Here is a 12,257-nt window from a genome sequence, read left to right on the forward strand (position 1 = left end):
GCCAACTCATCTATTTTAGAAACCGGTTGTGGATGTGGATGACTGAGAGAGCGCAGAATGAATTGAAAACGGAGAATGCAGAAGAAAAGGACACGGGTTGGGATGGGCGGAGGCAGAGAGAGTGAGATAGAAGTCTTACAATGACATGTGGTTGAGATGAGATGTGGTTGGGAATATGAATATGTCCAAATGGCCAAAACCTGCATGGAAACACACACTGACAGCATTTTCTAAAAGCTAGAGAGAGAGAGAGAGAGAGAGAGAGATGGAGAGAGAGAGAGCCCACAAGAGAGCGGTAACAAGATAAATGTGAGGATTAAAACCAGCCTGTGCATGGCTAATCTAATAGGCCTTACCAAGGCATGATGACCAGTGCAGTTTTCTTTCTCATACCACCGAGACCAAGCTAACACTGATACAATGCTTACAATCAAGTGCAAGAAAACGTACTGCACAGGGCATGAATAATGTAGTGCTTCCCACAGAATTGAATTCTATTTGTGGTGGTTGGTTTGCAGAATTAATACAACAGTTTTTTAACAAATTAGCGCAGCGTGGTTATGATGCTAAGCAGATTTAAGCACAATTTAGTACAACCTTGAAAATCATTGTGTGGTGGTCAATGTTGATATTGTGGTGGGCCGCCACAAATAAGTCAATGTATGGGAAACACTGATGTAGGCAAATAGAGCACACTGTTTTGAAGTGTTAACTATGTTCAGTACACATAATGCCAAACACAGGTCCATGTAGCAATTACAGCCCGATTCTGCTTCCATACAGCAATGCAATAGCCTACACAAAAAATAACTAATTTATAATAAGCTAATGTCCTTTGTTATACCAAGGAGTTATGCTACTCTGAATGATAAAGCCATGCACATATGTAGATTGCGTGGACTATATCAATCATGGAGTCATGGTATATTTTTCATGTTAATTTTGTTTAATCCTTGAATCCTGCCACATGTCTGTAGCGTCTATTTTTGGACGCTGCTTCTGTTTGACGGATGTATTGAGAATCCAGGGCAAAAGCAGATGAAGACGGAGAGTGACCTTCCTATCTATGTCATCATCTCTGAGTCTAAGTAATCATTCACTCCGAGTCGCGACCTCCAGTCACAGATAGGCCTTTTCATTCATCAATACATTTCAGTCACTGACGAGCATCACAGATGTGCCTGTGGTTACTGATTAGGTTTTCAAAAAAGTTTAATTAAAGTCTGATATCGACGTGATACATTTTCACAGGGGTTTTAGCAAATGCGTCACACACGCAAAATAGTTATTTTAGGTTAGTTTAAACCCCAAAACACAGGTATATACACAAGAACATCGAGCGATTTCGACAGCTCAGAAAGAAGCATACAGCTGATATTTTGTAAATATAAAGCAAATGAAATCTGGAGATTATCTAACAACGTTAACGTAGCAGTCTGAATTGATCCGACGGAAATAAAACTACGAATTCTATAGCCGATTCAGCACCGTGGACAGCTCTCATCAGCCACAGCTTGAGAGATTGTTTGTTAACGTTGACAACGGACGCTCCCTATGACTTTCAATAACGACATCCGTTGCAACGGAGAAAGTGTGCATAGTATAGGCCCTATGCAGAAGTAGGCCTACACGGAATGGGCATACTGGACAGACGTCGAGAGCCTTTGATTTATTTTGCATTACCGTTTCAGGCCCAAGAAGTGTGTGAGTCAAATTCGAAGTCTGTTGCAGACACATTGATCTTTCTTTCCAAGTTACTGTTTACTTTTTTCTTAAAACAACAACAACAACAAAACAAATCTGCCTAGGGCACAATAATCATCTCACCATAACAAACACAGATTCTACTTCTGTCGATTCACAATATATTATTTATGATGAGGATGAATTGAGCTGGAACATAGCTGTGAGGGTTTGTAACTTCACCCATTATTTCCAGTCCTACAAAATAGGCTGAAGTAGAGACACACTTATTATACATGAGCTAGAGATCTCTCAAAGGCCGAACTGTGTCTGTGGAGACCGGCAATGCTGCACTGACCACTAAGTTTATTCTGTCTTATGATCAGACTACTAAAGAGACATTGCTTCCACGTTTGGCTTCTGTTATGTATATTGTACATTGAATGTATATATATATATATATAATAAATGCAAGCATACACAGTTTACTCTGAGTGATGCTGACGTAGCTTTTGTCTTCTACATGAGAGAATATATGCTGTTGCATGCCAAACACACAGTGCATTCAACACAAAATGGCTGTGTACAGTCAACAAATTAGCCAAAGATTAGACTAACTTGGAGTGATTTTAGAACCTATCTGGAAGAAATTGAACAAACAATCTAAATAATGACACCTGCACACCAACACAACACAGTATTCTCTCTTTCAGCAGTCTTTTGTTTTTGTGAATGGAGATGCTCCTTTGCCCTGCCTGTCTGCTGCAGTGGGGCAGCCTGCAGGTTCAGATGTAGCTTAACACTGACGCCATATGGTCAGACCAGCAACAGGGGTAGCAGGCAGCGGCCAGAGGCTGGACTCCTAAACGGTGACCTGTTGTTTTGCCTATCAGCCTTACGTTCGACAGGAGGATTTGCCGGATGTTTCTAGTCGGGGGTCGGGACGGGGGGTGGTTATGTTTTTTTTTTGTTGGGGGGGGATCAGGCAGACGGGTCGCGGCGGGAGCCTCCGGTTCCCCCTGCAGCCAACCCCCCCTCCATACACACACACACACACACACACACACACACACCCCACCCTTCTAGTAGGTTACAACCCCCTCCCCCACCCGTACCCCAATCCACTCCTGTATGTCTGCAACAGCCTGTCACCATGGCAACCGCAGATCAGCGTTTGTTTCGCTCGCCCTCACTCTTCAGAATCCTGTGGCAAAATGCGCTGCCACTGTGGATACATCTTTTCTCTCTCCCTGGCTCCACTTTTGGTCATTAGAAGTCCACATCATGGCATGGAAATCCGGCGCAAAATAAAAGCCCCCTTCTAAATGACGACCTCTCTTTCAGCTACATGAGCTCAAGAGAAGCTGATGGATGGATGGATGGGTGGATGGATGGATGGAGTAGAGTATATGGCCTCTGAGTGGCTTGAGCTTAAGAGGGGGGGGTGTGGAAATAAAAAAATTTAAAAAAAAGAAATGGAGGTGACTTCAGTGGTCGTGAGCAAGCCGGGTTTAAATGGCACCCAAAGCCCTGGGCTTAGTGCGGCTCTGATCAGATGGATCTCCCAGCTGGACGCTGGTCTAAATCCCCCCGCCCTCATGTCACAGTCTGAAAGGGGCTTTCTCGCTCGCACTTATTTCAGACGCACTCACTCACGGCACTGCTGCCCTGGCTGCCAGGGATGGGCTGGATTTACAAGGCCCTTTGACACACTCAAACAACCTCTGCTGTTTAGTGTTTTATTGTCACCAAAGCCAGCTTGGTCATATGTCATAGTCTCCTACGGCTGGGTCATCACACACATGGGGCACACACACACACACACACACACACACATGCACACACACACACATAAAGGCTCTATAATGAGAAACAACAAGCCAGTATAGTTGAGTGCTAAATGCAAGACATATTGCACAACACATATTGAAACATCCCAGAAAATGAATGCACATCCCAGAAAACAACAAATATCAGCAAACAGCTTAGAATGATATTTACAGTGAATACACGCACATGCACACACACACACACACACACACACACACACACACACACACACACACACACACTGTACCTTCTCTCTTTTTTCTCTCACACACCACTACACACACGCCTTAAAACAGCATAACAGTACAATTTAATTGGCAATGGAGTGGCAATGGAAATCAAGCAGGACTGTATCATGGTGGTCAATATCTGAATAGTTTGGTTTAAAACAAATCATAAAAATGGAAATATATATCTCATTTTGGAACCAAACTCTTCATAAATAGTATATACTTGCCGGTTGGGTGAATGCAGTCTGGCTGTAGGACGGTGCTTAAGAGTTACCTTATAGCACCACCACATGGACATTTAGTGGCATTGCAACAGTAATGCCAATCCAATAATGCCTAGTCATGGTCAGAAACACTACCATGACATGCATCAGATGGAATTTGGACACTGATCCCTTCTTTGTCTCTGCCCTTCATCTTCTCCCACTGGTGATACAAACAGACTATTCACTTACTGTGATCGCACCTCAGTGTGTAAAACTGACAAGAGTTTGATGAGCTGAGCTCCATTTCATATGAAGTTTCTATTCTTGATTGTCCAAAGCCACAGATCCGTCTCCTGTGTAAGCAACCTTGGTGTGTTTCCCCACTCAACATGGTGGTAGAGCATATTTCTCTTTGGCTGCTTTCAGCTGACACAGTTGTTCGGATTTTATAGCAAAGCAAGCACTAGTGGACACCTGATCTAGTGACAGGCAGACACCCCACACACAGCCATATTGATAAACATGCATACATACATGCAGAGGAAGAGGAGTGAGAGAAAAATGTGTATGTGTGTGTGTGTGTGTGTGAGAGAGAGAGATCAAGAGAGAGAGAGAGAGATATGTAATTAATTAAGATAGATGAGTGATCTTGTTATTGAGACGGCCATATGTGCAAGATATCATGATGGAACACACGTTATATTGTGCATAACAAACATATACACTCATTCTCGCAGTGTCTCTATTTCTCTCTTCCTCTCTATGCCCCCCCTCTCTCACAGACACACTCTCTTCCTTTTTACATCTCTCTCTCTCTCTCTCGACCGACAGTCTGCACATTGCCGTAAAGAGACATGAACGGTTTTGCAAGTCGAAATGTTCTACTGAATGCAGATCAATCATATGAGAACACGGTAGCATAAGTGCATGACAAGACACATCTAGACATTCAACAGTGCCAACATAATGATCGTGAGAAAATTACTGTGTGTCTGTGTGTGTGTGTGTGTGTGTGTGTGTGTGTGTGTGCGTGTGTGTGTGCGTATGTGTGTGTTGTGTGTGCATGTGCACAGAAGCGTATGTAAGGAATTTGAAAATGTCACATACATATGCAGCATAATTGCTCTGCTCACAGTGGGAAACATTTTTCCTGATGAGCATGTATCAGCTGAAGAGATCAGCAGGTTTGAGACAAGACTGTGTGATTAGCTGCTTAATGACATCTCCCTGATGTGCTAAAACATATTTGAAAATATCATAGAAAGAACCCTGTATAAAGTAAAGCCCTATGCACAGATAAGTAAAACACTTGCCATAAAATAAAGAAAACTATTCAGAGATTAAGACTTAAATTGCAATTCCAATGCCATTTAGGCCTGAGATGGCAACTTCATAACAAAGTTCATTCAAAAACAAAGTTAACAGCATTTTGAGCTTGCTTGCTGTTTCATAAACATTAGCTGAAGCCTTTTGAAATCTCATTTCATCATTCTGTGGCATATTGTTTATGAGAGGTCTTTGTTGACCTTCATATTTCAGATGATAGAGTCAATACAGACGGGAACATTGCACAGCAAACCTCATTTCCAAAATATGCACTAGGAATAAAGCTCGAGGTCATCCGAATAGCTATTGGGCTCAGGTCTATTTGCCTTTATGGTCCCTCCTTCTAGGAGACTTCTTCAGCCTTAATGACTGTCTGAATGAATGAATTGCTGTCCAAGATTCTCATCCAATTTCAATCACAGCCATAAACAATGACCAGATGTTAAACACCTTGCTTCAGGAGCATGGAAGGAAGGGTTGTTGAGCTCCAAAATAATAAAATAAATAATAATTTGACTTACTACATACACAACATACATTGTGTTTTATGAATGATCTATTATACTACTATTTGTCCCTCCAGGTAGAACTATTATATTGTAAATGCAAGGGTTCTACTTTAAGCTGAACAGACACTGTGCGAATTTGATGAACGTCCGTGAATCAATTGGATCCGACAAACTTTTGACTTTTTGTTGTGGTTGATTTATCTTGTAGTTTGATTGGGCTCTCGATGCGCGATTAGAAGATGAATAGTTGGATCTGATTGGATTTCTGGTATGTCTGGCATGAGCCGTGAGTTACCATATTGTAAAAAAAACAGTGTCTGCCTAGTTTTAAGGTTAGAGAAAATGTATTTAGTCATTAATGGAGGACCTGTTCTGTAGACAGTGTGCTACAAATCTTCAAGTGGAACCTTCAAGGAAACTCCATTATCCACAAAACCCCTTGAGAGTTTGCATATATTATCATCCATCATAAGACTGTTTAAACTAATAGAGAAGTGTCAATCACTAGAGAGATCTTGAAAGACCTACCTTGCTAAATAAAAGGCATGAAAGCAGACTGCCAATGTAAGAAGCTCACAAAAAAAATGGTAGACCTTCACACCCGGAGTCTGTTTAACTACCAGAGATGCCATTACTTGTTGTTTGCCTTAAACCCTAATTGAAATTAAATTATACTGTATGTGTCATGTTTGAGAAACACGCTGCCTTAAGCCCAACTCAAGCCTCAAAAGTTGTACAACACCGCGCAGCCCTTGTCTGGAGAGGGTTTTAGAGGAGAGGCCAAAGATATCGATCAATCAGGGAAAGTGCATACCATGGCAAATCTCAGAGTTCTTTGTCAGTGCTGGGGCTATATATGTAGAGACATTAAGAATTGCTTCCTGTTGCCAATGAGGTGTGTGGCCTCACATTATTATCGATTTGTTTTGGAGGGCCTGCAGCTGGAGCCAAGGGGAATAAAGAAAGAAAGGAAATAAAATGCTCCTTCTCTGCTGCGGAGTGGTGAGTTATATTACTGTGCTGGGCCATGTTGAAATACCCTCCCTCATAACTGTCCACCCTGTTAAACAACCTAGGTTTTATTTAACCCTCCTGCATCTAAAAGGCTGGGTCTACCCTCTGTAGACTGCACTCCCTTCATTAATGTTGAAGACCATGACTGCAGTTTAGACTGTAAAAACTGGCATCATGACTTTGGAGTGGATTTTCTCCGAAGACTGCCCACATATCCGCCAGCTGTCACCAAAGTAGTCCTAACTCTACATGATAACCCCACGACTAACCCTAACTGCCTTTCAAATGCACAGCCTCACATAAACATCATCAGCGTTATCTAAAATCCCCCAGTAAATCCGGTCCCCCTGCCCACTCCTTCTGACCTACATCCAATGCTCTCGCTGTAATCTTGGTTTAGCCCTGGCAGTGGTAACCCACCCACGGTCCCAAACTAACCTACCAAGCCTTATGTAGATTGTTTATAAGCAGCACCAATTTCCACATCCAGACCAGCGGTTTTCGAACGACCTTGTTCCAGAAACTGGCCGGAATTGATAAGCCGCCATGGTGTGGTGTCACAGAAAGCACTCCACGGGCTCAAGTGACGCAGCAAAGAAGCAACGTCATTTGTGAGTATACCATATGACTGACAAAGAAAAAAAGCATATCTACATAAAATTATAATAAAAGCTAAAATTATAATAAATAAGAAGTATTTTTTTTACCTTAAAACTAGAGACTGTCAGGTGTTCAATTCCTTGTGCTAAAAGTATGGGATTTCCCACAGCAGCCAATCAACAACCAAGCCTATTTACCATCAAAAAACAAGCTCACCAAGAAAGCAGCCTTTGTGTGCCAAAAACATCTCAACAACAGAGCAGCCTTCGAGAGCATTTTACTGGCGTTATCAAGCAGGCACCTTCCTTCACCAGTGTTTTTAGGCTCACGACACCTTCAGAAGACTCAACAAGGTAACATTTACTATTCTCCCACCAGGAACTTTTACATTTTCCTGTGAGATATCATCAAATAAGCACAGCACAGACATATGTTTGGGTCCTCGCTACAACAGGCCTGTCTAAAACCACTGCCCTATCCTGATGGGTTTATTGATCGCTAGACTAATGTATCACTTCAGGATGACTATGTGTATTAACATGGGCTTTCCATAAAGTCTCTATGATAGTAGGTGCATTAAGCATGTAAATGCATTAATAAATGGATTTTATAGGCTCCCATAATGTATTAAAGTATAATTTGCTGAGAGAGTTCATATAATTTTACTTCTCCACAGGGCCTCAGAAAACCATTTCCCTAGGAAGCTATCAGTTTTCTCAGTGTGCCACTACAACTTCTTGAAAAACATAAGTAATCATTGCTGATTTCAAGAGAAACTGCATGCAACTGCAGGTTGTTGGTGCCTGCAAGCTGTGCCTGTTGTTTTTATAAATCTCTCTCTTCTAAAAGACAGAGCTCCACAGAGATCCTGGTTGAGTCGCGCCAGAATCAATACTTCTGCTGGGAGGCTTGGCCGGCTAAGCCACGGACGAAGAGCACCGCGAGGCATGGCCGGCTGTTGGTCTGGTGGCTCTCGATGGAGCAGCGGGCCTCAAGGCGGACGTGCGAGCACCTCGTAACCCACTTCAGCTCACAAAGTTCAGGCACCAGAGGAGTCCCCACCTCCCATAACCCCCTCCCCCACACACACACAGCACAAATCAGACTTCTCAAAACTCCTGTGTTGCTGACCCCATTCAGTCAGATGCACCAATGGAACCTGTTCCTCCTAGCAAGCAGAGGAATTTCTCTAGGGTGTTTTACATTAGGATTAAAGAAAGAAAAGAAAAAAAGAAGATATAAGAATAAAGAAGAAAGGTTAAATAAGAAGGACATAGGAGGGAAGAATGTATATGGGACAAGATAAAAGGAGCAAGGCTTGTTTGTTTGTAAAAATAACCAACCCATATATATATATATATATATATATGTTAGATGTTAAAGGGGTGAAGATGTCATTATCAGTCTCAAGATGTTCTTGAGACTGATAATGAAACAGATAATTATGGTTGTCAATATACTGTTAAGTAAAAGCTAAAATATAAAATGACAATAAAATATCTAAATGATATGCTGTTGACCTTCACTTTTACAGATGAAGAGTACCACTGAATTTACAAATGTACCTTTAAAACATTTGGATTTGGAAATAAAACATGAGCTATGCTAGCGTAGTCGTAACCAATGACCAATAAGCATGCATAACATATTCAACAACACTAATCTATATGTTGATACAGTCTCCCAACTTTGTTTTTATCAAAATGAGCCTTGATGGTCTGTCTGTTTAGGATGAACACACTCTGATGGTACCCACAAATAAGGCATTGTTTTTACTACACAAATAGAGTTTTCTGTTGATCCTATCTGCTAATAGAACCTACAGTACTTTGCAAGTATAGTTATCAAAAAACATTCAGACTTTTTTTTTTTTTCAGAAATACATGTGACACAGAAGATATTAACATACAAATATTAAAAACTATCAAAATAATCAGAACCTGTTTGACACTGATGGATTATGCAGAGGCGAAATGTGGCAAGGGGATAGCTGCCTTTGATATTGCCCAAATGTATTACATTTTAATTAAACAAATCTTGAAGCTGTGATATTATAAATGTTTTCATGTCTCCCTTTAATCATTTTTAAAACACATAAATATTTTTTTGCTTATAAATGACTGAACCCTGTACAGTATTTTAACTCTGGTGGAAAAACACAATAACACACAATAATGAAGTAATAAAATTGACAATGACACATTACTGAAACACAACAACTTAAACACATTACAGTTTTTCTCAATCACTTTAATGCTTGTGTCAACTCTGACATCACATTTTCAAAACAATTAACTCAAAAAGTCCAGTTGTTTACTGTAGGTCTATTCCAATGAAAAATGACAAGTTGAAGTTCTAAGAAATTTGTCTTGTCTAGGTGCTTACTGTAGATCTTACATATCAATGACAGTTACATCTTGGGAGGAATGAATACAATGCATTTGTATTCAATACATTTAGTCTTTTTACAGTTTTTCTGATACCAGAAACAATAGAAAGAAATGGCACAGACATAGCAGGCTGAAACTCCTACTTTTGAGTACTATATTATTTAGCATTTTGTTGTCCAGTGTGATCTAATGATTGATTGAAATCACACAGTGTTTTGACTACAAGATGTATTGTGTGAAGGCAAAATTTGCTTTTGCTGCATGTTTTTAAATTTTTTGAGAGTAAGAGCGTTTTGCAAGCCAAATGTATAATTTTGGTCAGAGTGCTTTTGTTCACACAGTGTGTTCATTGTTTTGAAAATGTCATTACACAGTTGACACAAGCATTAAAGTGATCGAGAAAAGGAGATTCACACAGGTTTTTTAGAGATTCAGCAAGGAATCTCTACCACCTATGGATAGATATTTTGATTTTGTTTAGGACAGGGAAATCAATAGAGTTCTAGGTGACATCTGCATCTTTCAATGACATCCGCATTAACTGTTTTGCAAAAGAGTGTGAGAAATGTGTGAACCCATTTGAAAACGTGTGAGTACATTTGCAGGAGATGACTTCTGCTGTGCAAAGAAGGTGTTCATAGCCCCTTTTACACTGAAGACCAAGTGGACCGCAGTTTCTTTAGGCAGGTCAAAGCAATCGAGAAAAACTGTAACAACCCTTCATAACATTTACAGTTGAAAACATGATCATTATTTAACCTGATGGCTGTTTCATTTGGTGGACATGATTTGTCCTATGTCTAAAGAATGGAAAGTAATCAAAACATTCCGAGCATGCTTTAAAAAGTACTATTGTGTTGAAGTACTGCCCTTGTGATGTAAGGCTTTCTAACCATATCCCGCTTGTCCATTGGAGTCCACTAAACAAAAACTGCACAACATAAAATGTTCCAGCCAGCCAGTGTTCCTTGTCTAACTTGACCCTCCCCAAACACATGCACACAAACACACATAAATACAGTACAAAACACACACACACACACATAAAGACTTGACTCCTACGGTGCCGTCTTGTCCCAGATGTTCACAACAGTCTGACCTCTGCGGCTCGTGGTCGGCCAAGCGTGGATAATCTCTCATTTTTTAATCCCACAAGAGTGGAGGAATAAGAAAAGACAAAAAAAAGAAAGGAAAGAAAAAAAAACATGATAGAAAGTGCGCGTGTGAAGAAGTGGAAGAGAGGGAAGGAAAGAGAATGAGGTAAAAAAGACTTTCACATCCCCGGTGATCAGTGGCATTGGGAGCTCAGCCAGGGATTTACGACCAGACTGCCTCTCAATTACCAGCCCAACTGTGAAAATCTGCTTTCCGAATCAAAGTTCATCCAAATAATGACACATGCTAACGCCTGTTAGCGTCGAGGAAATCCCACAATCCAAGAGATAATAAGTATTCGAGTGTGAGGCTTTAGCAGTGAGGGGATAGTGGAGAAAATGCAAAAAAAAAAAAAGAGAGAATATACTCGACAGCAGTGTGTCTACAAAGAAAGAGCAATGCTCCATTTATCATTCTCGATTAAAGGAGCTTGTCCAAATATTTCTCTCCTGCCTGTCTAACTCCCCAGCCTCCCCAAGTGTTGTAATGCTCAGATGATTTATGAGTGGATGTATGGGAGAGTGAATACATAGCTTTTGGGGGAAAGCAATTACAATGGCCAAGTCCATGGTGCGCGGGTGCAACGGATGAGCTTGCTTGTCCTTTTCTGTACAAATGTAAATACATGTGACTGCCCTGTATATGATTATGTGCATGTTTTGTGTGTGTGTGTGTGTGAGAGAGAGAGACAGGGAAAGAGAGAGGGAGGAAGAGAGAGGGAGGGAGGGAGAGAGAGAGAGAGAGAGAGAGAGAGGGAGAGAGGTTCCCCCAGGCTAGTGTACAGTGCCAGTTCTCCTCGCCCTGGACTAATGTTACTGCGAGTTATACAAGCACGATACACAGTGAGTCACTGTGCCCAAGATAGAGTGGGGCCACTGACAATCAGTATGCCTGCATGCACAGAGACCCATAAACACAGACACACACACACACACACGCTACACCATACACACACACCAATAAGAGCAAAATAAAGAATTAAGTTTACTATATCATTATTACTGTAACATGATGAGTTAGTTTATTTACACTTTTCTTTTGTTGTTGCTGTTGTAGTAAAAACAGCTATCTTGGTACAGCAGAACACCAAGTTATTTAATAACCGAATGTCTATTGTATCTTACAGACTACAAAAATAAACATTGTTGGATCATATAATGTGATAATGTGGACTAAGCATGCCCATGTGAATGGCATACAAGGCCACGTATAATGCAAGTGTGAGTCGCAAGTGGAGTGCTATTCCTGGCCCTTTCCTATTCCCAACTTTTTTGCAGAATGGAGTCAGCATTCAGGGCATTCTAACCTTGACAT

General features: G+C 41.0%; 1 protein-coding gene and 1 long non-coding RNA gene across 2 annotated transcripts in view; one reads left to right on the top strand and one right to left on the bottom strand.

The window, feature by feature from the left end:
- ppp2r2bb (protein phosphatase 2, regulatory subunit B, beta b) overlaps positions 1 to 12,257 on the bottom strand; it is a gene marked incomplete at its 3' end in the record, with an annotated part of 75,843 nt that overhangs the window by 45,803 nt on the left and 17,783 nt on the right.
- LOC125291143 lies at positions 6,654 to 7,724 on the top strand. The gene is made up of 3 exons (XR_007192937.1): positions 6,654 to 6,786; positions 7,255 to 7,409; positions 7,568 to 7,724. It is a non-coding gene; the product is annotated as an uncharacterized LOC125291143 (long non-coding RNA).

This window comes from Alosa alosa, chromosome 2 (genome assembly GCF_017589495.1).
Source record: "Alosa alosa isolate M-15738 ecotype Scorff River chromosome 2, AALO_Geno_1.1, whole genome shotgun sequence".
Lineage (NCBI taxonomy): Eukaryota > Metazoa > Chordata > Actinopteri > Clupeiformes > Clupeidae > Alosa > Alosa alosa.